This window comes from Lemur catta, chromosome 8, assembly GCF_020740605.2.
Source record: "Lemur catta isolate mLemCat1 chromosome 8, mLemCat1.pri, whole genome shotgun sequence".
NCBI lineage: Eukaryota > Metazoa > Chordata > Mammalia > Primates > Lemuridae > Lemur > Lemur catta.
In genome coordinates, this window is record NC_059135.1 from 7,425,022 (window position 1) to 7,444,974 (window position 19,953).

Below are 19,953 nucleotides of genomic sequence, written 5' to 3' on the forward strand. Positions count from 1 at the left end.
GATGCTATTTATTATGAGGAAACCATTTGAGACCAACTGCAGAGCAACACATCAAGGATTATAGAACAGCACATGGAAAATTGCACACATATGTGCTAAGGAGGCCCCCCAGAAAGAGCACTTTGAACTGAGTCCTGCTGTGGGGGCAGCTGCCCTTTGGGTGGTATCTCTATGCCCTGCGTTCCCTGCAAGAGCTAAATGCCTGGAATCCTCAGAGCCAGCGTGGGGAGGGGGACTAGCCCACGTGCCCATGAGGATGCCGTCGGTCAGAGGCAAGCTCCTACATCTCATAGACGAGGGGCTGCGTTGGAGTTCGGCTCTTCTGGCCTCGACATGTAGGCACTGTCCTCTCTGTGGCTGCAGCAGGCCAGCTTCCAAGCCGGAGAGGCTGGGGAACCTGTGAGTCACATGAGATGACGAAGAGAAGTCACATTCGCTGCAGGGGAAAGGGCACTCACTCGATCATTCATTCATTACCACATGCTTGCCAAGCACCCGCTGCCTGTTAAGTAAATGACAATGGGCTGGGGAGTCCCTGAAGGGAGTGTCATGGGTCCCTAAGGGCCTTTGTGGTGGGACCAAGGGGCTGCCTCCCTCAGCCATGCCAGTCCTGGAGGCTGGCAGGGCCCAGGCACGACCCTGGAGCCTGCTCCGCACCAGCAGCCTCTGCTTGTCAAGACCGGTCAGTGGACACCAGGGCTGTAAGACACAGAGGGAGGGGAAGGAGGGTGAGGGACCTCTCTGGGGTAGCTTAAGGTGCCAGGGGACGAAGGGAGCAGAAGACGGAGCCTGGCAGGGTCACCAGGCCTGCAGGTGGGAGGGACTGGTGGGTGGACGCAGGCACGACCGAGGGACAGGCAGGGCCTAATGAACAGGCTGCCGGGCAGGTGCGCGGGCAGCCGGTGCTCTGGGCACCAGCCTCCTGCTCCCCGGCGCCGGCCAGGCCGGTCGGTGGGCTGGGGGCGGGGACGCCACTGGCCTCTGGCAGGGGTGAAGTTGTGGGGAATGAATGAATCACTGGCCGGTGCCAGGAGCCTGCAGGCCTCGGCGCTGGTTCCCTGAGGACCAGCTAATCCACTTGAGTGAGGCCGGCCGCTAATGACCAGAGCAGCCTGCCCAGGCCCTGCCGAGCCCCACGTACAGCTGCCCTCTGAGCAAGGGGCCCATCCTGCCCCAGGCTTGGCCAGCTCCCCGTCTGCCCTGGGGGACCAAAAATGCCCCTGAAGGAGGGGAGACTCCCTCTCTTGGTCTGACTGAGGCTGGGGGAGGAGAGGAAGGACAGACACCCCCTCCTGGGATGCAAAGGGCCTAATTATGGGGGTGCTGGTGGATGGGGAGGGCCAGCCTGTCCTTCCCTGGTGGAAGAAGGAGGAGGAGGAACCTCGTTCAGCAAAGCCTGTGGCCAATCGAGAGCTCGGCCCGATCAGGAATAGAAACTCAAGTCCCAGGAAACAAAGCATTTGGAAAGCAAGGCCCAGCGTCCTGCCAGGCTCACCCTGCTGCTCTCTGCTTCCTGATGGCACAGGTGTGGCATTCCCAGGCTGACAGCCCCATCCCATTCATGTACCAGGGCGGACTGAGCACATCTTACCTGGGTCTCTGCTAGAGTCCAAACACTGTCCTCCAGGCTCAGCCACCAAAGGCTGCAGCACACAGCAACCACAACAGGGATGGCAGCCAACTGCCACTCGCCATGGGCCAGTCCCAAACCAGGGCTCTGCGTGCACTGCCTTGTTTGCCCTGCAATCCACTTGCAAGGCAGGGACTGTTGAGGATGTCCATTTTACAGATGAGAAAACTCAGGCTTGGAAGGTTAAATCACTCACCCAAGACTCTTAATCTGTAAGTAGCAGAGGTAGGTCTTGAATGACTCCCAGGCATAGCCTCCACCACGCCAGGCTGGGGTGTTGGGGTGCGGGGGCTTCTGTCCTTAAGAAATCAAAGACCTCACAGCAGCGACGTGGGGCGGGAGAGCTGGGCTGTGGCAAGAAGGGAGGATTGAGGGGCTTGCCTTTCCTGTTCTCTGCTCCCATTTCAGCACTGGGGAGGCCCTTCCCAGGGGACAACACACACATTAACAAGCTCTTGGTGGGGCATGGGGAGGGGAGAGGGCAAGCACTTGAGGCCCAACTTGGGCTGCAGGCCTGGGAGTGGGGGCTTGCCAGGATCTGGGGGCTGCACTGGGGCGACCAGCGGCCTCTCCATCCTCCCACTGGCTGCCGGCCCACCTGCCTGAGCCTGGGCCCGCTCATCGCCCCACGGCCCCGCAGGCTCATTGCCCGGCCGAGATCAGCGCAACCTGAGATGAGCAGGGACTGCAGGACTCTGTGACAGGCAGTCCCCAGGCACAGTCGCCTCCTCCCGGGACTGGGGGAACAAAAGGGACCTGGCTTGGAAGGGCAGGAGGCGACCACGTGCTCTCTCTCCCCGCCTGTGGCCGGGCCGGAGGGAAGGGGCCTCGCGCGCCCTCTGCTGGCCTGGGGGCTCCTCGCAGGAGGCGGTGGCCGCCTGGGGCCTGGATCGGCAGGTCCTTGTCCTGCACCTAAGGCCTGGCTGGATGTGCTCCCGTGGGTGCCTGTGTGTGCATGTGTGTTCCCTGTGTCTGTGAGGAGTGGGTTTATGTGTGCATGTGGTGTGCATGCATCTGTGTGCACATCTATGCATTTGTCAGTGTATGCATGACTGTCTCAGTGTGTGCAGGTGTGTTCATGTATGCACGTCTGCATCTGTGCTTGTCTGAGTGTGCACGTGTCTGTGTGCATGTTTCTCTGCGTGTTTGTGTGGGTGCATGTCTCTGTGAGTGTGCGTCTCCGTGTACACCTCTGTCCACCTGGGCTTGGCCCTGTGGGGTGTGGAGTTGAGCTAGGCTTGGGAAGTTGCAGGGTCTCTTTTACCTGAGCCTGTGTTCGTGGACAGCCCACGTGGAAATCACAGGGAAACTGCGAGGGAAAAATTGTCCACAGCCACAGATGATTAGTCCGTGCCTACGAGGACATAGTGGGGAAAGTATTCAGCTGAGTTCCATCCCCTAAAAGGCTGTGCAGGTGGGAGTCACATCTGGCATGATAATTCAGATGATGACTACACCCTACACTGGAGGATTGCAGGGGGGAAATGCAGGTGAGGTCTTAGTCGGCTTGGAGCAATCCCTGAAGGTTACATGGAGGAGGCAAGACTGAGCTGAGGCTTGAGGGGTAGTTAAGGCCTTGGACAGGCAGGCAAACTGGGTGAGGAAGGAGGGGGCCCAATGGGCTCAAGGCAAAGAGAGCAGAGAAACAGAGGGGCAAGTGGGAGCACATGGGGTAAGCAAGGGGTCTGTGGGGTCAGGGGTGAGAGGCAGGGCCAGAGCCTCAGGTGGGCCGGGTACAGGTGCCCCAGTCCTGCCTCGTGGGGGAAGGGTCACTGAAGAAGGCTGAGCAGGGTGGAGACCGCCCACCTTGGGGGCCGAGTGGATGGGGGGTCCTCTGCCTCCTGCCAACACCCGGGGAGGGAGGGCCATGGTGCCCACTCAGGCACCCCGGCTGCTGCAGAGAAGCACCTGAGGATAAGGATGCCCAGGGCATTGGTGCTGATCACAGACACTCACGACGCTACGTTCTGAGCCTGCCTGACGGTGGCCTGGGGCTGCAGGGTCATCCTGACCCCCCCTTCCAGAGCCCAGCGATGTCCATGCTGCACCAGCTGCAGTGGCCTCTGGGCACTTCTTGTGCCATCAATGCCTGCTTTGTGTCCTCAGAGTGTGGGCCGGACAGGGCCTTTTTGGTCCCCGGCCAGCTTGGTCCCCTCTCGGGGTGGCACTGGGCAGGCCTCCCTGGCACTGGCTTCCAGGTCCTATGTAGGCACGCTCCATCCTTAGGGCCCACTGTCCCTGAAGCCCCCCACTGAGGCTGGGCCCTGTGCCCACTCGTGAAATCAAGCCCAGGGAAAATGTCCTGAGCACACACTCATCCAGGCTCGGCAACACGGGGACGTGTCCACGTGCGCTCGGGGCTGGGAGAAGTATGACTTCATTTTTCTCCACTCCAGCATCCTTTTCATGTAAGTCCCGCTCACCACCTAGAACCTGGAGGGGGGCTGACTCCCTGACCCACCTGCCTTTTCCCTGGTGGTACGCAGGCCTTTCGCGGGGGTCCTGGAGGTCCTCAGGGTGGTTTGCCTCTGCTGGCCGTTGCTCCAACCCCCTCGTTCCTGCCCACTCTCGTGCCCGCTCTGGCCAAGCCCCTCCCTTCAGCTCCTTGCCCACGCTTGGGCTCCACAACACATCCTGCTTCTGGCCCCAGCCAGGGGCCCATCAACATCCTCGCTGTAGGCGCCACCGCTGCGCAGCCCCCAGGAGGGCAGTGAGCAAGGGTGCCCACCTCCGGCCACACCCAGTCCCCATCCAAGCCATGGTTCCTCCCCACTAGTGACAACAGTTCCCTCTCAGGACAGCTTCCACCTGCGCTACTTCATCCACGCTCCCAGCAAACCCGGGAGATAGATCATCATATCGCCCCCAAGTCACAGCTGACGGAGCTGCCCAAGGAAGCACAAGGTCAGGGTCCCAACCCCCCCGGGCCTCTGCCACCCCCCAGGGCCCTGACATTACCCTCCCCCACCCCAAAAGGTCCCCTGCTCTCCCGGTCTCCTCTCATTGCACCGAGACCGCAGTCTCTGTCCTGCCCTGTCCGTAGGTTGCTCCTTGCTCAGCACCTTCTGTGGCTCCCACTGACTCCAGGAGGGCACCATTCACCTTGATGCTCAAGGCCCCAGGCTTCCGTTGGGCTGTGAGCCTCCGCCAGGACCCACCTCACTGCCCCCCAAGCCTATGCTCAGCTCTGCCACCTCCCTGGACTCGTTCCCAATCTCCCAGTCGCACTCTGGCCTGAGAGAGGGGTGAACTGCCAAGAAGGGCACCCAAAGGAACAGTCCCGCTTCCCCCACCGTGCCCTGCCTGGCTGGGGCTCCTGGTCCACACAGCAGGTTTTCTTCCCTGCTGGTCCCCACGAAGCTCAGCCCCTGGCTTCCTAGGAACCTGCCCCAGCAGAAGCCCGTGGCCTCCAAATTGTGCAGTTTGCCACGGTCCGTCTGTCCTTGGGGCCCAGAGCGAGGCTGACCCTCCTCTGGAGCAGGTGTTGGCAGGGAGCTCCAGCAGCAGGGAGACAGGAGGCAGCGGTGGTGGGAGGGTACAGAGTGGCCGTCCCGTCCTGGCGCCACCTCTCTGGGCCCCTGGGAGCCGTTGCTAGGCTGGCACACGGCAGTCCCAGTCCGAGCTCGCAGTCTGCACACGCACAGCCTGTCAGCTGCGCCCACAGCCCACATGGCAGGAGGTGGCTGTGGCCTCGGGCACATCCTTACCCGGGGGTGGAGGGGTGGCAAGGGCATGCCAACAGGCCAGTGAGACCCTGCGGGTCGGGGCACTGACAGGGACCCACAGAGCAGGGCCTGGGGCCCGAGGAGGGGAAGCCCTTCCGTGACTCTCCAGGTGGGGGTGAGCAAACGGCCGTGGGGTTCCCACTCCTGACAGCCCGGCTGTCCTCCTTGCCGTGTTCACCTGCATCCGGTCCACCGACTGCCCAGGGCCTCCTGGCCTGGCCTGGCCAAGGGGCTGACAGGAGCCTCCCGACCTCCCCCCGACAGCCTGGGTGTGCCCCATGCTCCTGGGGGCAGGCTGGGGGCCAGAGGTCTCCTTGAGGCCTCACACCTGGGAGCCTGCCGCCTTCCTCGGAGCCTCTCTGAGGGCTGTCGCTCTGGCCAGGTGCTCAGAGATGGAGCCTGCCGCGAGCTCCTGGGGGACCTCAGGCCCGTCCTGCGCCCATCTCCAAGGCTGCTCTCCGCACGCCTGTGGCCTGAGGAGGAGGATGTGAGTCTTGGGCCTGGGGGCCCAGATCGCAGGCCTGGGCCCTCTTGCCCTGCCCTGCCACAGCCCCGGGAGCAAATTTATGCGCTGGGCGTGGGGAGTGAGAGCCCAGAGCAGGGGCGACTCGGGGAGGGGCGCCACTCTGGGCAGACTCCTCAGCTGGCAGAGGCTCCTGCCAAGCCATTTCCCCGGCCCGCCCCCGCCCCTCCACTCATTATCAACTTGGGGTTTGTGTGCAAACAGCAGCTGGGCTCTTTTGTCCGCCTCCCCTCTCCCCCTCCCTCTACTCCTGCTGCCCTCAAGCATCCCAACTGGCTCCTCCATCTCAGGCCCTGACCCTCTCCCCAGGTGATTCAGAAGCTGGGCCCTGGGGCATCCCCCAAGGGGAGGCAGCCCCTGCCCATTGTGGGCCCTGGGTCCTAATTTCTCCTCCAGGCTGTGATGTTAAATCCATCTGAGACACCACGACATCCAGAGAGGCTGAGTAACCAAGCCAAAGTCACACAGTAGGCAAGTACGGATCCAGCACTCAGACCTCCTGTGCTGTTTGCAGAGCCAGGCTGCTCCCCGGCCTCAGCTGTTCCTCTCACTGCCCCCAGTGCCTGGCGCTGCTCCTATCAGGGGCCCTGGAAAGGTGGACCCACTCCCAGCCTCCTAGCCTGCGTCAAGGGCTGCAGCTGAAGTCCCTCTGTGTGCCCGTGGCTGAGACAGGAAGGCAGGCAGGGCCAGATGGCAGGGCTGGGACTGGATGCCGAGGGCAGTGGGCCCTGCAGACTGTGACGCTGAGGGCGAGGAGGCAGATTCCAACACCAGGCAAGAAGTAGAAGAGGGGGGGCCAAGGCACTGGCCCAGGGAGAGGGGGCTGGCCAGGAGCACAGACTTGGTCACCGTGCAAGGTGGGGTGAGGGGGGATGATACCCAGGTCTCTCTGGTCTGGACAATGGTGAGAATGGTGAGTCCTGCACAGAAATAGGCACAGGGGTGGCAGATGGGGGGTGGGGGTGAGGACCTTGAGTTTGAGACAAAGGGTTTGAGATGCTTGGGGGATGTCTCCAAGGGGCCTGGGAGAGCACTGGGGGCGGGGCAGGCAGGTCTGAGGGTGGCTCACCTGAGCTCACAGGAGGTGGGGGAATAAGGGGGAGGGGGCTCAGGCTGGAGTCCTGAGGACAAGCTCAGCAGTCAAGGGAGGGGACTCCAAGGAAGGGGAGGGAGAGCAAAAGGAGTGTCCCCTGGAGTGGGGAATTAGGAGATGGCGGGAGTGTGGCCTGTGTGGGCACGTGGCTCCTGCCTGGGCACTCACTGTTCTTCCCAGGGTTAAGCTCTCAGTCCTTTCAGCAGGCCGGACCTAGGATACAAAGTTGACACGGCCCACGCAGTGGCTCACGCCTGTAATCCCAACACTTCGGGAGCCAAGGAAAGAAGATCCCTTTCAGGTCAGGAGGTCGAGATCAGGCTTAGTAACAGCCAGACCCCAACTCTACAAAAATAGAAAAAATTAGCCAGGCACAGTGGTGCCACCTGTAGTCCCAGCTACGGGGAGGCTGAGGCAGGAAGATCGCTTGAGTCCAGGAGTTTGAGGTTGCTGTGAGCTATGATCACGCCACTGCCCTCATGCCTGGGCAACAAAGCGAGAACCTGTCTCAAAAAAAAAAAAAGTTGACACTGGTACTATAATCGTTCCCATTTCACAGATGACAAAACTGCATCTCCGATTCGATCCAGTGAGTCTCAAAGCCTCCACTCACTCCCATATGGAACCAGGATTAGGCCCTGAGGTGCCTGTTGGGGTGAGGGCTGTGGCTGCCCCTTGAGTATAGACCGCTGGAGACCCTGTGTGTCCAGCCGCCAGGCCAGGGGCTGGCATACCTGAGTCTCTCGGTCCCACAGAGAGGCTCTCTGCCGGCGAAGGCCAGAGCCGGCCCACAGGAGACCACTGCAGGGTGGGGCGGGCCACAGAGGATGCTCTCCGGAAATGGGTCTGGAAGGCCCAGACTTGTTTAGGGGGCCGTGTCTGAAAGGCAGCAAAGGCCTAGAGGCAGAGACTGAGAACCGCGGGAGGGGAAGGTGGGGCCCAGGCTGGACCACTGCCCGGGTCCGGGGTCATCCGGAGCCCCCGCCCACAGTCAAAGTCCAGCCTCACCGGAGCGCTTTCCTGGGGCCGTCACCAGCCCCGTGGGGGCCTTGGGGAGGCCGCGGGCGCGAGAGTGTGCAAGGCCACAAGCAGGCCTCTGACCGGCAGCCGGCCCCGGGTCCCCTGGGACGAGCAGGGCAGGGCCCACGCAGACGCCCTTGCACACAGCCTGGCCCACGCGGGCCGGAAGTTGCCAGGCCACAGCGGGTGGCCAGGGGTGCCCAGAGCAAGCTGGAACAAAAGACACGACCCGGCCCAGAGGGTCCGGCCAGGCGGTGATTGGCGGCCGGGGGCGGGGCCCGGCGCCTGCCCCGCCCCTCACGGGAGAAACCGGAGCCCGGGCGCCGGCCACCACCCGCCCGCGCCCCCCGGATCTGAGCCGGGGCGGGGCGCACACCCGGAGCCGGTTCCCGCCGAGCCCGGCAGCCTGTGCACTGAACCCCCGGCCGCCGCCCTGACCTGCTGCGCGCGGGATCCCAGGGGCTGGGCCACCGGGACCTGAGCCACCGCCTTGGGACAAGGCCGACGGGTGGGGGAGGGGCAGGGTGCGCGAGGGACTAGGCCCTGGGGGCTTGGCCTTGGCGCAGCACGGGGGCAGGACGAGGAGAGAGAACCCGGGAACTAAGAGAGGACGGGCGAGGGGTAAGGCGAGTGAGTGGAGGAGGCCGCAGGCTGAAAGATGGCTCAGGGGAGGACTGCCTGGATGGCGGGAACCCGGCGCTGTGGGCGTCGCTGGGACTCAGGACGGCCCCAGAACGCCAGACAGGGCCGGCCGCGTGCGGAACTAGCACAGCAGGGAGTTAACGGAGTTCACCAGCAGCCAGGGCGCCGCTCCCGGTTAAGGACATGATGAGGGGCCTTCTCCACTCAGTCCCCCTCTCCCAGCTGCCCGGGAGGTGAGAGAAGGGGTGGGGCTCGGGGCTCGGCCACCAATCACAGCCTCAGCCCCACTTTGAATCCGGGCTGGCGGGCTCGGGCTGCCTGGCCGCCAGGTGTGCTGGCGCCCTCTTTGTCCCCACTCGCCTGCCCAGACACGTCCCACTCTACCCCCACCCTTCGGGAGGCTCTGTGCCCCACACAGCTGCCTCGTCTCCTCCCTTCTTGTCTCCAGCAGGGACTGAAGCTGGACCCAGGGTCTGCCCCTTCTAGTGCTGGTGACTCCGAACCATGTCCCCGCCCAGCCTCATCCCTAACCCTGCACAAAGATCTTAACTGGCAAAGGACAGACAGCTACCTCCATCTCCCAGTTGGCACCAAGGACCCTACCGGTGCAGAGAATGGGGGGTGGGGGGAGGAGTAGGAGCCCAGGGTTTGCAGCAAAAATTCTGGAAGAGGGCTGCTGCTCTGAGGCAAGCCCCTCACCCCCCATGTGGCTCCTGCAGTTGTGAGACTGAGATAACAGGGCCGATCTTCCAGGTTGCTGTGGGTACTAAATGGAATCCTGCAGAGGAGCAGGCTTTGGGAGGGTAAAGCCTAAGGGAGGGGGGGCATGTTACCACTCTGCGCAATGCTGGGGGACTGGCAGCCACAGAGAGTGGGTGGGCCCCTGATCCCTCCCCACAGGCCAGGGCAAGGGTGCCAGGCCTCATGAGAGAGACCAATATAGTACTTGTCCCCATAGAAGTCTGGGCCAGCATGAAATGCAAACTAGATCTTGTTCCTTCCCTGCTAAAATTCCCTAGTGGCTCCCCACCCACTGCCCCCAGGACCCCCTGACTGGGTATACCAGGGGGCTGGTAACTGGGCAAGCCCATACTCTGGAACCAGCCTGCTCACAATTCAATCTTACTCCTTGCTAAACGTCCTTGCTAACCGTGCCTCGGATTCCCCATCTGTAAAATGGGGATGATGAGAACACTAGGCAGTGTTCTGAGTGCCTTACTCATACTCCTACTCACCTGTTTAATCCTTACAACAACTCGGTGAGGTAGTAACTGTCATTATGTCTGTTTTACTGCACCAATAATAAAAGCAGAATGATGGAAGTTACTCTAGACTACTCAGTCCATACAGTCGTGGATTAAATGAGTTAATGCATGTCAAAAATCTACAACACCTAGGAACACAGCTGACAGCACATTCTAGCTGTTATTTTTGACCCAGCCTCTCCTCCCAACACCTTCTCCCCAAATCTAACCTCCAGTCCCACAGAACTGTAGTAGGCACACGCTTTGTCCCTTGGCCTAACCGCCGTCCCCTCCTCTCCCCTACCTTTCTTCTCTGTGTCCCAGCACCTGGCACAAATGGTGTTTAATACATGTCTAGGAATGAATGAATGAGGAAGGTTTGGAGGGAGGCTGGTCTGGAGGGATTATTTAATGCTCGTGCGCCGCCTGGTGGTGGCCACGGGCATTCCAGGCCTTGGCCCAGCCTTTAATCGGAGGGCACACGACTGTCAGGGCTGGGAGGCCCGGAGGCAGCCACCTGAGGACGGTGGGCAACCCAGGGGCTGTCCCAGGGTGTAGGCCCACGTGTCTGTGGGGCTGCAGGGATTTTCAGCTCCTCAGCCAGCGCCACCTTTCTTCCCCATCCTTCTGAGATCCCCTTCTCAGTGTGTGCGTGTGTGTGTGTGTGTGAGTGTACTTGTCAGTGTGAGCTGAACCGTGTGCCCACGAGACCAAGTGTTCAACTGTGGCTGCACAGAACAGATGGCAGCAGCAGGTTCTGTCTTTGGAAGATGTATGTGTGGGTGGAGCTGAGTGTGAATGAGCCCACGTTCATGGATGTGTCCCCTGCTTGTGTGTGGCTGTCACGAGGAACCCGTCTGGGTCTGAGAATGCTTAGCTTCGCAGGAAGCAGACAGTGGGCTGCCACCCTCTCCCTGGACCTTTCTGGCTCTCAGTGCACTCAGTGGTGCCTCGGTGTCCGCGCTCTAGAAGGACCAACACCCAAGCGCTAAGTGCTCTTCACATGTATCGCTGTTGGCAGGTGTCAGGCCACCCGGGTGCCTGTGTGTGTGTTGGAGGGAAGCTGGGTTTCTCCCTTCCTCTAGCGTGTATGTATTCACTGTGCCTGTGTAACAGGCCTGTCGTAGTTCTACTTGCTTTCTCGGAGCACACACCGTGCATGCTCCAGAGGTAAGGAGTTGTACATCCTCATTCGTGAGCATCTCATGAGTATATTCACGGCTCTTCTAGTTATTTGGCCAGATTCTCTTCCTGTGCAAAGGCAGCCTTGCAAAAGACCAAGGAACATGCAGTCAGACATGTCTGAGTTCAAATTCAGCCCTCACCGAGCTGTGTGACTCTAGGCGAGGGGTTTAACCTCACTGAGCCTCAGTTTCCTCATCTGCTAAATGGGGATATGAGTGCCTACCTTCTAGGTAGTTGTTGAGAAGTAAATGAAAGGAAGGGTGGAAAGCCTAGAGCATGGTGACATGCACACAGAGGACACGTAATAAATGATGGCGAGTACTGGTGCATTTCTGGCTTCTAGTTGCACCTCTGCACTGCTTCCTGTCCTGATGTCTCTGTGTCCTGTGACTCAGGACACATGGCAGACTGTGTCATCCTAAGCCTGTAGCATTTAGAATGGTTGCAAGCAGTTCCCCACTGCCTGCCAAGACTTCACAATACCTGGACTGCACAGTCACTTCTTTCATGCAGACGCCAGTACACATACAGGATTTTCCAAATCCCACATCAGAACACCTGGCCTGACCAGGCACATATATTTATTTATGGGGCTGAAGGAGCAAGATGTTTGAAGGGAGTCCTTGCAGCATGCCCCAGCTTCTGCCCTTGGCACATTTGGCCACCTGGGGGAGCCCCTGTCCCCTTTGTTGGGGGGGGGGTCGGGTGAGGGGAGGGGTGCTGGCTGCTCTGAGGCCCAAGGCAAGGCCAGGAGTCCAGAGGGGTTGCCATGCTGATGAAGTGTCCCTTCCAGGAGCCAGCCAGGAGTTAACCCACTGCTAGAAGCCCCCAGCCTTAATGCTCCAGGGTTCCAGGAGGGCTACCCGGGGTGGGGTGTGGCTGGGGGGATTTGTCCTCCTTGGCAGAAGGGCAGCACAGACACAGTGGTGTTCTATGCAAACGGCCAAGCCCCCTGAGATGTGCCCACCCCTTGCTCAGGAAGAGTAATGTGCTCAGGCCTCTGCGATGCCCGGATCAGCCCAAAGGCCTAAGGCCCTGTGAAGTGCTGTGCACACGCAGCCTTGGCTGTCTGGCCCTTTGCTGTCACTCAGACCAGTGCCAGAGGCCACCGGGCAGAGCTCGGAACCCGGGCTCCTGCCAGCTCCTCTGTGTGCTGCAACTGCCCCAGCCTGTGCTTCCGAATCCCCACAGGACCTGGGAGGTCACTTCCATGTCAGCAGTCTCATTTTACAGCTAAAAAAACCAGGGCACAGAGAGGGAAGGAACCTGCCCAAGGCCACCCAGGGGGTACATCGTGAACTCTCCTTGGATCTAGGATGTCTGATGCCAGTGCCCTGTCCCCAACCTCCCCCTCCACTCTCAGAGGGAGAAAGCCATCATCAAGGCCCAGGTGGGGGCCGGGTGGGGTGGCTCACACCTGTCCTCCCAGCCACTCTGGAGGCTGAGGCGGGAGGATCCCTTGAGCCTGGGAGTTCAAGGCTGCAGTGACCTATGATCCTGCCACTGCACTCCAGCCTCGGTGACAGAGTGACACCCAGTCTCAAAACAAAAGGCCCAGGTGGGCAGAGGGACCGACAATGAACACAGGAGGGCAGAGAGGTAGACACCTGAGAATCGGGCACTCGAGGGGGCAGGGAAGAAGGGGTAGCAGGACATGGCGCTGAGCCAGGAGATGGGCAGAGTGGGGATGGGAATGGGGCAGGCAGGAGGAAGAGGACGTGGGAGTCCTCTCTTTCAAGAGGGTGCCTGTGAAGACAGGGAGTTGGGAGGGAGGGAGGCCAGGGCATTGGGAAGGAGCCGCCATGGAGCATGAATGGGGGGCGAGCCAGGCACAGTGCAGGCCCTGGCTGGGAGGGCTCTGTCACACCTCTGCTTCTGCACTGGGGACCAGGATGGGGATCTGTTGCTACTGGGATGCCACCAAGGGGTTGGGGGCTCTTTTCTCTGGGACCTGGATGGAGAGGGGGGGAGACTAGAGGATGGTGGGGAAGGGGAGAATAGCCCAGGGTGGGGGCCCTCAGAGGGCAGAGCCCTGGGGGCAGTAGCCAGGGTCAGAGCTTCAGGAGGGACTGTGCCTTTCAGGGAACAGGTTCCAGCACTGAGGAAGGGCCCTGACCCTCCAGACCAGGGCTCCCAGGGCTGCAGCCCCTGCCCCCAGGCCTCTGTCCTCTGAGGCTCCCCCAGCTCTTAGGGGAGATTCCAAGGACCCTCCAGAAACTGGCTTCATTCATTTTCATGGAAAACAAGGGCTTCTATAAAGTGGGGACCTTTATCTCTGCGCAGGGTCAGAAAGGGCTTTGAAACTGTCCGGTGGGTCCCTCTCTAGGGTGTGTTTGGTGTCCTCCAGCGCGCAGGGGAAAGCAGCTTTGGGTGGGAGCATGGACCCTCCGGCCACATCTGCCCTGGGGCACGGACCCTCCCTTCCAGGCCTGCTGTTTCCCCCGCAAATTCCCAGGGTTCACCTGAGGCTCCTCCTGGGCAGGGGGCTCTGGACCCATCTCCTCAATCCACTGAGCCCCCACCAAGACCCCTTGGAGTCCCTCCTGGGGGAGGCGGGCCCTAGGAGGGCAGCCCTGCCTGCTGTTGCTAGAAGCCCCTCCTGCAGCCCGGGGCCAGGATCTGGGGGACAGATGGCCCCATTGCCCTGCAGAGTACTCCTCACTGAGCCCCAGGGGCCCGTTAGCTCCTCCCTGAGGCCTCCCCAGACTCCTTCTCACACTCTGGGAAGCAGTGAGCTGAAAGAGACAACATCTGGGCCTCCCCTGGGCCCCAGTGGCCCAGCTGCCTGCTGGCCACAGCCCCAGGGAACGGCCACCTCTCCCCCAGTGCTGGTGCCACCCTGCCCAGCATCCCTTGAGGCAGGGTCCCAAGCTTGGCTCCCTCCCACCTGGGGTTTCTCATGCAAGAAACAGCCAGTGGGCCTGGCCTAGCCGATTCCAAAATCCATGGGGTCCGTGCTGTGGGGTCCAGCAGCTCCTCAAGACTTGCAGCTCCATGAGCCCCCAGCCCGAGCCTGGGGACAGACACCACTGACACTCTGTGACTTCAGAAGAGGCAGCAGCTCAGAGGAGGGAGAGCAGCTTCCGGCTGCGCCTAGGTCCCCGCAGGTCAATGCCCTGTGCCCCTCCGGGTGTCCAGCCCACCCCTCTCTCCCAGGTCAATGAGGTACCAGGGCATGGGCACTCTTTGGGACATCTGGGTGTGGCTGGGCCTTGTCACAAGAGAAGGAACAGACACTGATTTGCATGTGGGGCCACATGTGCATTTCTCACCCAGGCTCTGGTCTTCACTCCCTGCCCCTTCCTGCCCAGCCCTGCGGGCTCAGAGGGCCACTCTCTCAGAATCTCCACAGTGACACACTGGCCGCCAGAGCTGGGACCCGAGGACTGAGGGCCGCCCAGTAGAGAGACCTGCCCGAGGTCCTCAGCCAGCTAGGGACAAACAGGCTCTCTCCAAGCACCCGGCCAGGGCGCTTTCCCAACACACACAGCTGGCCAGAGCAGGATGCAGGTGTGGTCCAGGGGCTCTGCAGGGCCTGGGGCAGGAACCCAGCGTCCCCAGCCTGAGGGCTGGGCCCAGGAGGCAGCTCCCCGGGAGGGAGCAGGGCAGGCTGGGCCCTGCCTCCCCTTGGAGCCAGCAGAGTGGCGATGATGATGACAGAGTGAACCTGCCATGCTGGGGGGGCAGGGGACAGGAGGGAGGGGCGTGGCTGTGGGGCCCTGCCCTGCTTGGCACCTCTGAGCAGGGGCCTTCTCAGGCCTGGGAGCCCTGTGGTGTGGGGGCCGAGCAGTGTCATCCTGGAGCTGGGCTGAGCCAGCCACCGTCTGCTAGGACAGCACTGGCCTCTGCTGACCCGACAGCCCCTGCCCAGCGCGGGCCAGGAAGGCCGCACTCACAGGGGCCTCGCTCCGGAGCCTTCCTTTCCCCCCAGTCTTGGGTGGGTTTCATCTTCCTTTCCGTTGCCCTGCACTGACCTTGTTGGTTTCCGGGGTTTCCTCTCTGTCACAATGATCCTGCAGTGGGATGCAGCAACCACCAATGGGCCTGCCCTCTCTGCCACCCTCTGCCACCTCCCCACGCCAGGACCCTGGCTCAGGCTCCCTGGCCAATAGAGGGTCCTAGGGAGGGAGCAGGTGCTCCTTGTGTCCTACAGCCCCCAGGGGAGGAAATCCTCTCTGCACAGAGGCCCCAGGGCCTTCCCGGGAAGACTCCGTGGACCTCCCTCTCCACCTGCCTTTCCGCACCTTCAGGCCGGGCCTGGGGCCGTCCGGACTCCAAGTCTACCCGAGGCGGCCTTGGGGGCCAGAGCTCCGGGAAACCGTCCTCAGATCTGCAGCCTACGGCTGGGCTGAGGGGTCTGAGTTTGACCTGGCCTCACACTGCAGACGGGACAGGAGGACCAAGTGTCCAAGGTGCCACAGGAGGTCTGCCAGCCGCTGGCCTGGGCTGGCTGCCCACCTCCTAGCCATCAGGGGTCAGTCCTCAAACCCGCATTAACCTCGAGCTGTGCTCTCGCTGCCCCACAGCTGTGCAGCTCGGTGCTGGGCTGAGCTGAGCCCCAGCACCCGGAAGCCCCAGGGCCCTAAGGCACCTGCTATGACCTGATTTTAGTCTTAGCCTGGGGACAGGGGACAGCCCCAAGGCCAGGTCTTGCTCGCTGAGAAAGCCAAGCAAGGGGCACACTCTGGCATCCTCTCTGCCCACAGCCAGTCTTGGCCCCACGAGCAGGTCCCACCAAGGGCCCATCCCAGGGCATGGCGCTACTGCCACGTGCAGCAAGGAGCCGGCTTTGTGAAAACTCTGTAAAGTTTCAGCTCTGCCCTCTAAGGTCCACTTAAAGGCTGTAATATTGGAAAGGGAGACACTGGCCCAAAACTGTACGGCAGTTCAGGGGTCAGAGTACACGACCCAGGACCTCGGGTGGTGGAGGGATCAGAGCTGGGCGCACTCATTAGGCTCTGGCAGTGGGGTGCCGGCCAGGTCACTGCCCACCAGGTCACTGTCCTCCCGCCCGAGCGAGTGCAGGGACATGGAGACTTGCCTCGCAGTGGGGGGCAGGCAGCGTGTCTCCCTGTGTCTCCACGGCCCTCGCTCATGGAGGGCCAGAGCCTACAGCAGGCCTGGGAACAGAAAGGAAGGGCATCTCCAGGGACGCAGTCACTCCCATGAGTCACCGCCAAATATAGCTCCCAAGGCAGCCGGAAACACACAGTGCCACACTGTGTCTGTTGGGTGGGGGGTGGCAGGAGGGGCAAGATAGCCCACCCCAGGGAAAGAAAGGGGACTCGCAGCCCACCCTCCCCCCTCCTCACCAGGCCTGGGTCCCTGCCTGAACTCCCCAACTCAGGGACACCCCCACAAACACAGGAGCAAGTTGGGGACAAAGTACAGCTGAGACCCTGTCCTAGGGGAACATGGGCTACTCCAGGGCACAAACAGCTGCCTAGGGGGCCTTTCCTCTTTGCCGTGTCCAGAGGAGGCAGAGAGACTGTCAGGCAGGGGCCTTACTTCTGTCATCAGCCAGGGCGTGTCCTGCAGTCCCCAGCAGCCCCCAGGGCCTCTCCAGGGCAGGCTCTCAGAGCCACCACATAAGGAAATGTTTGTGCCTCGGAGGCCGGCACAGCCTCTGGGCAGTGGCTTGCTCCCTCCTCCGTCTCTCCCCGCCAAGGCTGGGAGGCTGGACCCGGGAGGACCCGCCCTCAGGCCTGGGTGGGGGACTGGCCCCAGGACTAGGAAGTCAGCTGGGAGCGGGAAGTGGGGTGTGGGCCATGCAGCTGGGCCTCCTGTTGCGCTGCCTGGCCTGGCCAGAGCCCCAGGAAACCTTCCCCCCCCCCAACTCCTTTCAAAGCAAGCTGCTTGGGCAAAGGGGGCTGCCTTGCTCCCAGGGCTGAGGAGGGAGGGCAGGACACATGGGGACAACCACAATACTGGCTTTGACATCTCAGAACCACCACACCCAGAGACTAGGAGCTGGATCTCTGGGTGGCCTGGAAGATCATCTCCCTGGGGAATCCCACCCACTCAGTAGAGGCCACTGAGCATGCTCAGCCCAGCGGGTGCCTCCCTGGGAGCCCAGAGCAACGTCTTATCCCTGGGTGTGACCGAGGCACCCTGACCCCCAGCCACTGCTCAGAGAGGAATCATTTTATAACCTGCCTTCTGTTTATAACCTGAAGGAATCATTTTATAACCTGCCACCAGCCTCCCGTGGCCTGCATTCATTCTGGAGTTTTCCATGAGTTATTTACACAGGCACACAGGCCCCAAACAAGCCCACAGACCCCTCTAGAAGTCAGCAGGCACGCGGTGGCATTTCTTCTTCTGCACAGTCTCATTTCTCCAGAGACCCCTCCTCTTTTAAATGTGGCCCTTTTGGCGATTGGAGCCTCTAAGGGTGGCAGCTTCTAGGTGCCTGTGGTTTCCTCTGGGGGGCAGAGAAATTCCGCCCCAGGTGTTTCCTGGGCAGAGGCCCCATGCCCAGCATAGCATTCAGAGGGGGCAGCTCTGGCCCCTGCTCAGGGGCAGGGCAGGAAGGGGAGCCGCACCTGGAGCCTTCTGCTTCTGAGGAGGCCTAAGGGACAATGACATCACCCAGGTCCTGGGGGCTTTTGGGAAAAGTATGTAATCTGCCTGTTCAGCAGGAGAGGAGGTGAGACCACTTCACCTACTTCCAGGTTATGCAGACTTTAGTTAGATCAGATCTCAGGCTCAGTCTCCTGCGGGTCCCAGCCTTTGGCCCTGCTGGGGGATTAAAGTGGCACAACCGGTTCTGATGCCTGAGTGACACAGGAACAACCTGTCTCACAGGCCTCCAGGGCTGCCCAGGCCTGGTGCTGAGGCCTCCCCTGTGCCCACAGCCCCCTTAGGAGGAGAAACCCAGCTGGTGCCCCTGGCAGGGTGGTCACCTCCCTCTGACCCCCTGGTGCATGGGCTGGGGACCATGCCCACGCCTCAGAGACAGGGAAACAGTGCCACCTCTTGGATGGGGGGTGTCTGAAGGGGGAAGGGGCAAGAGATGCCACCATGCAATCCCCGCCCCCTCTCCTGGTCTAGTTGGAGATGCCTGGGGTCCGGGACAGTGAAGGCAGGCCAAGGTGCCCAGACCTTCAGCATCACCATGTCAAGCGTCTAGAAGCTCTTTGGCGTCTTTTGGACCCTGAAGTCCTGCAGCTCGGGTCTCTAAGCTCCTTAGAGGCAGGACCTGTGTCCATGGCTGCTCTATCGCTGGACGGGACACAGGCCTCACATACAACGTGCTCAGAAAGCATCTTTACGGGGACAGAAAAAAAGCCTTCACTTCCTATGGAAAAGATCTGGCCTACATGAAAAAGATGTTCCGCAAAGTGGGCCATGTTCCCTTATGAGGCATGTTCAAATGGGCTCTGGGCTCCCTGACATACTGGGGGCCTGTGGAGAGGGGCTCTCAACAGGAATGGCAGAGGCATGGGACAGGAGATGGATTTTGAGGAGCATAACACGAGAATAGCCATCCCATATGAAAGTTACAGGGATGAAGAGGCTCTGAGGGAAGGCAAAGGAGGGCCACCCAGGCGCTTCTGTAGTCACTCCAGCTCTAACGCCAGGCCTGTCCCCTCACTTGACCAGCCCTCTGAGCCAGCCTATCCTCCACTGGCCCTGTCTCCCTGCATCCCCACTGCCAGAGGTGGTGCAGGGCTGGAGGCCAGAGGCTGGGTCCCTTTTCTGGGAACAGGCATGTGCTCAGAAGCCAGAGGAGCAGTGAACCCCAGAACACTGTCCACACCAAGCTGCTCCTCCTGCCCACCCCTCCTTGGGGAGGCCAGTCCCTGCTGAGCCCTGACTTCAGCTCTTTGCCCCTCTTCTGCCCCTGTCCCCACAGACCCTCCTCTCCATCACCAGCCCCTCTGCTTGGAGCCCCTGTCCTCTCTCCAGGCCATTAAATGCCTGGAGATCAAAATAGTCCTTATCCCTGCACTGTCCTGGGCCTGGACCCTGATCCCCGTATCCCAGGCCCTGGCCAAGCACACTGGCCTCGCCTCCCAGCTTCCCCCAGGACGCTTTTCCTGACTTGACAAGCCAGATGCATCATGATGTCCCCTAACCACCTAATTCTTGATGTTTCCCCCACTGGCAACACTCCCCAAGTCACTGTCGCCACGTGACCATAGTGCAAAGTTGGGTCAGTTGGGTGGATGGCAGAAGACCAGAGTCAGGGAGAAAAAAAACAAAGGGAAGACTAAGAATTGCATACGGTGGCCGGCAGGTGGGTTATGGTTCGCATGTGAACTGGGCAAGAGCAAATGAATCCAAAACAGGCCAGAAATGGGACAGGTGGAGCAGGCCACAGACTGCGGGGGCGAGCCTTGCGCTCCTGGTCTGTGCACATCTGCGAATCTGTGCACATCGACGGCCCCCACAGAGACCTGCGAGAACGGCCACTCAGCGCAAACACAAGTGAGGAAATATGCGGGTTCGGGGACATCCTCGAGGTCGTTCACACACGAATACGTGGAAACCCACGGGTCCATGCATGCGGGACAGCGCAAACACGCATCTGGGTGCGCAGCGAGGGCGAGTGCACGCTAACGAGGTGCGCACACACGGAGACGGGCACACGCCCGGGGCCAGCTGCCAGGGCCATCCGGAGGAGGAAGAGACGCCCATTCTCCCCCAAACATGGGCACTGCCCCGGGCTCTAGGCGCCATCTTCGCTCGGCCGGCAGCGTGAGGACGTGGAGCCCACGTAGCCCGAGTTCGGGCCTTTGTGGGCCCGGCTTCCGGGCGTCCATCACGCAGACGCCAGGCGAGGCGCGAGAGCACGAAATGGCGGCCCGGGGGCGGGGCGGCCAGGAGCCGCGCCCACTCGTAGCGGGACTGGCGTGCGGCCCGCCCCCTTGCGCAGGCGCACAGCG

At 61.4% G+C, this 19,953-nt stretch overlaps 1 long non-coding RNA gene across 3 annotated transcripts; it reads right to left on the reverse strand.

Annotated features, from left to right (window-relative positions):
- LOC123643850 lies at positions 1–16,719 on the reverse strand. 3 transcript variants are annotated; one of them, XR_006736940.1, is made up of 4 exons: positions 16,571–16,719; positions 2,895–2,984; positions 1,827–1,979; positions 1–397 (listed from the first exon to the last, which is right to left on the reverse strand). It is a non-coding gene; the product is annotated as an uncharacterized LOC123643850 (long non-coding RNA). The 3 variants fall into 3 exon arrangements; XR_006736939.1 differs by lacking the exon at positions 16,571–16,719 and adding an exon at positions 4,092–4,542; XR_006736938.1 differs by lacking the exon at positions 16,571–16,719 and having other exon boundaries at positions 2,895–4,083.
- Positions 16,720–19,953: the final 3,234 nt, after the last annotated feature.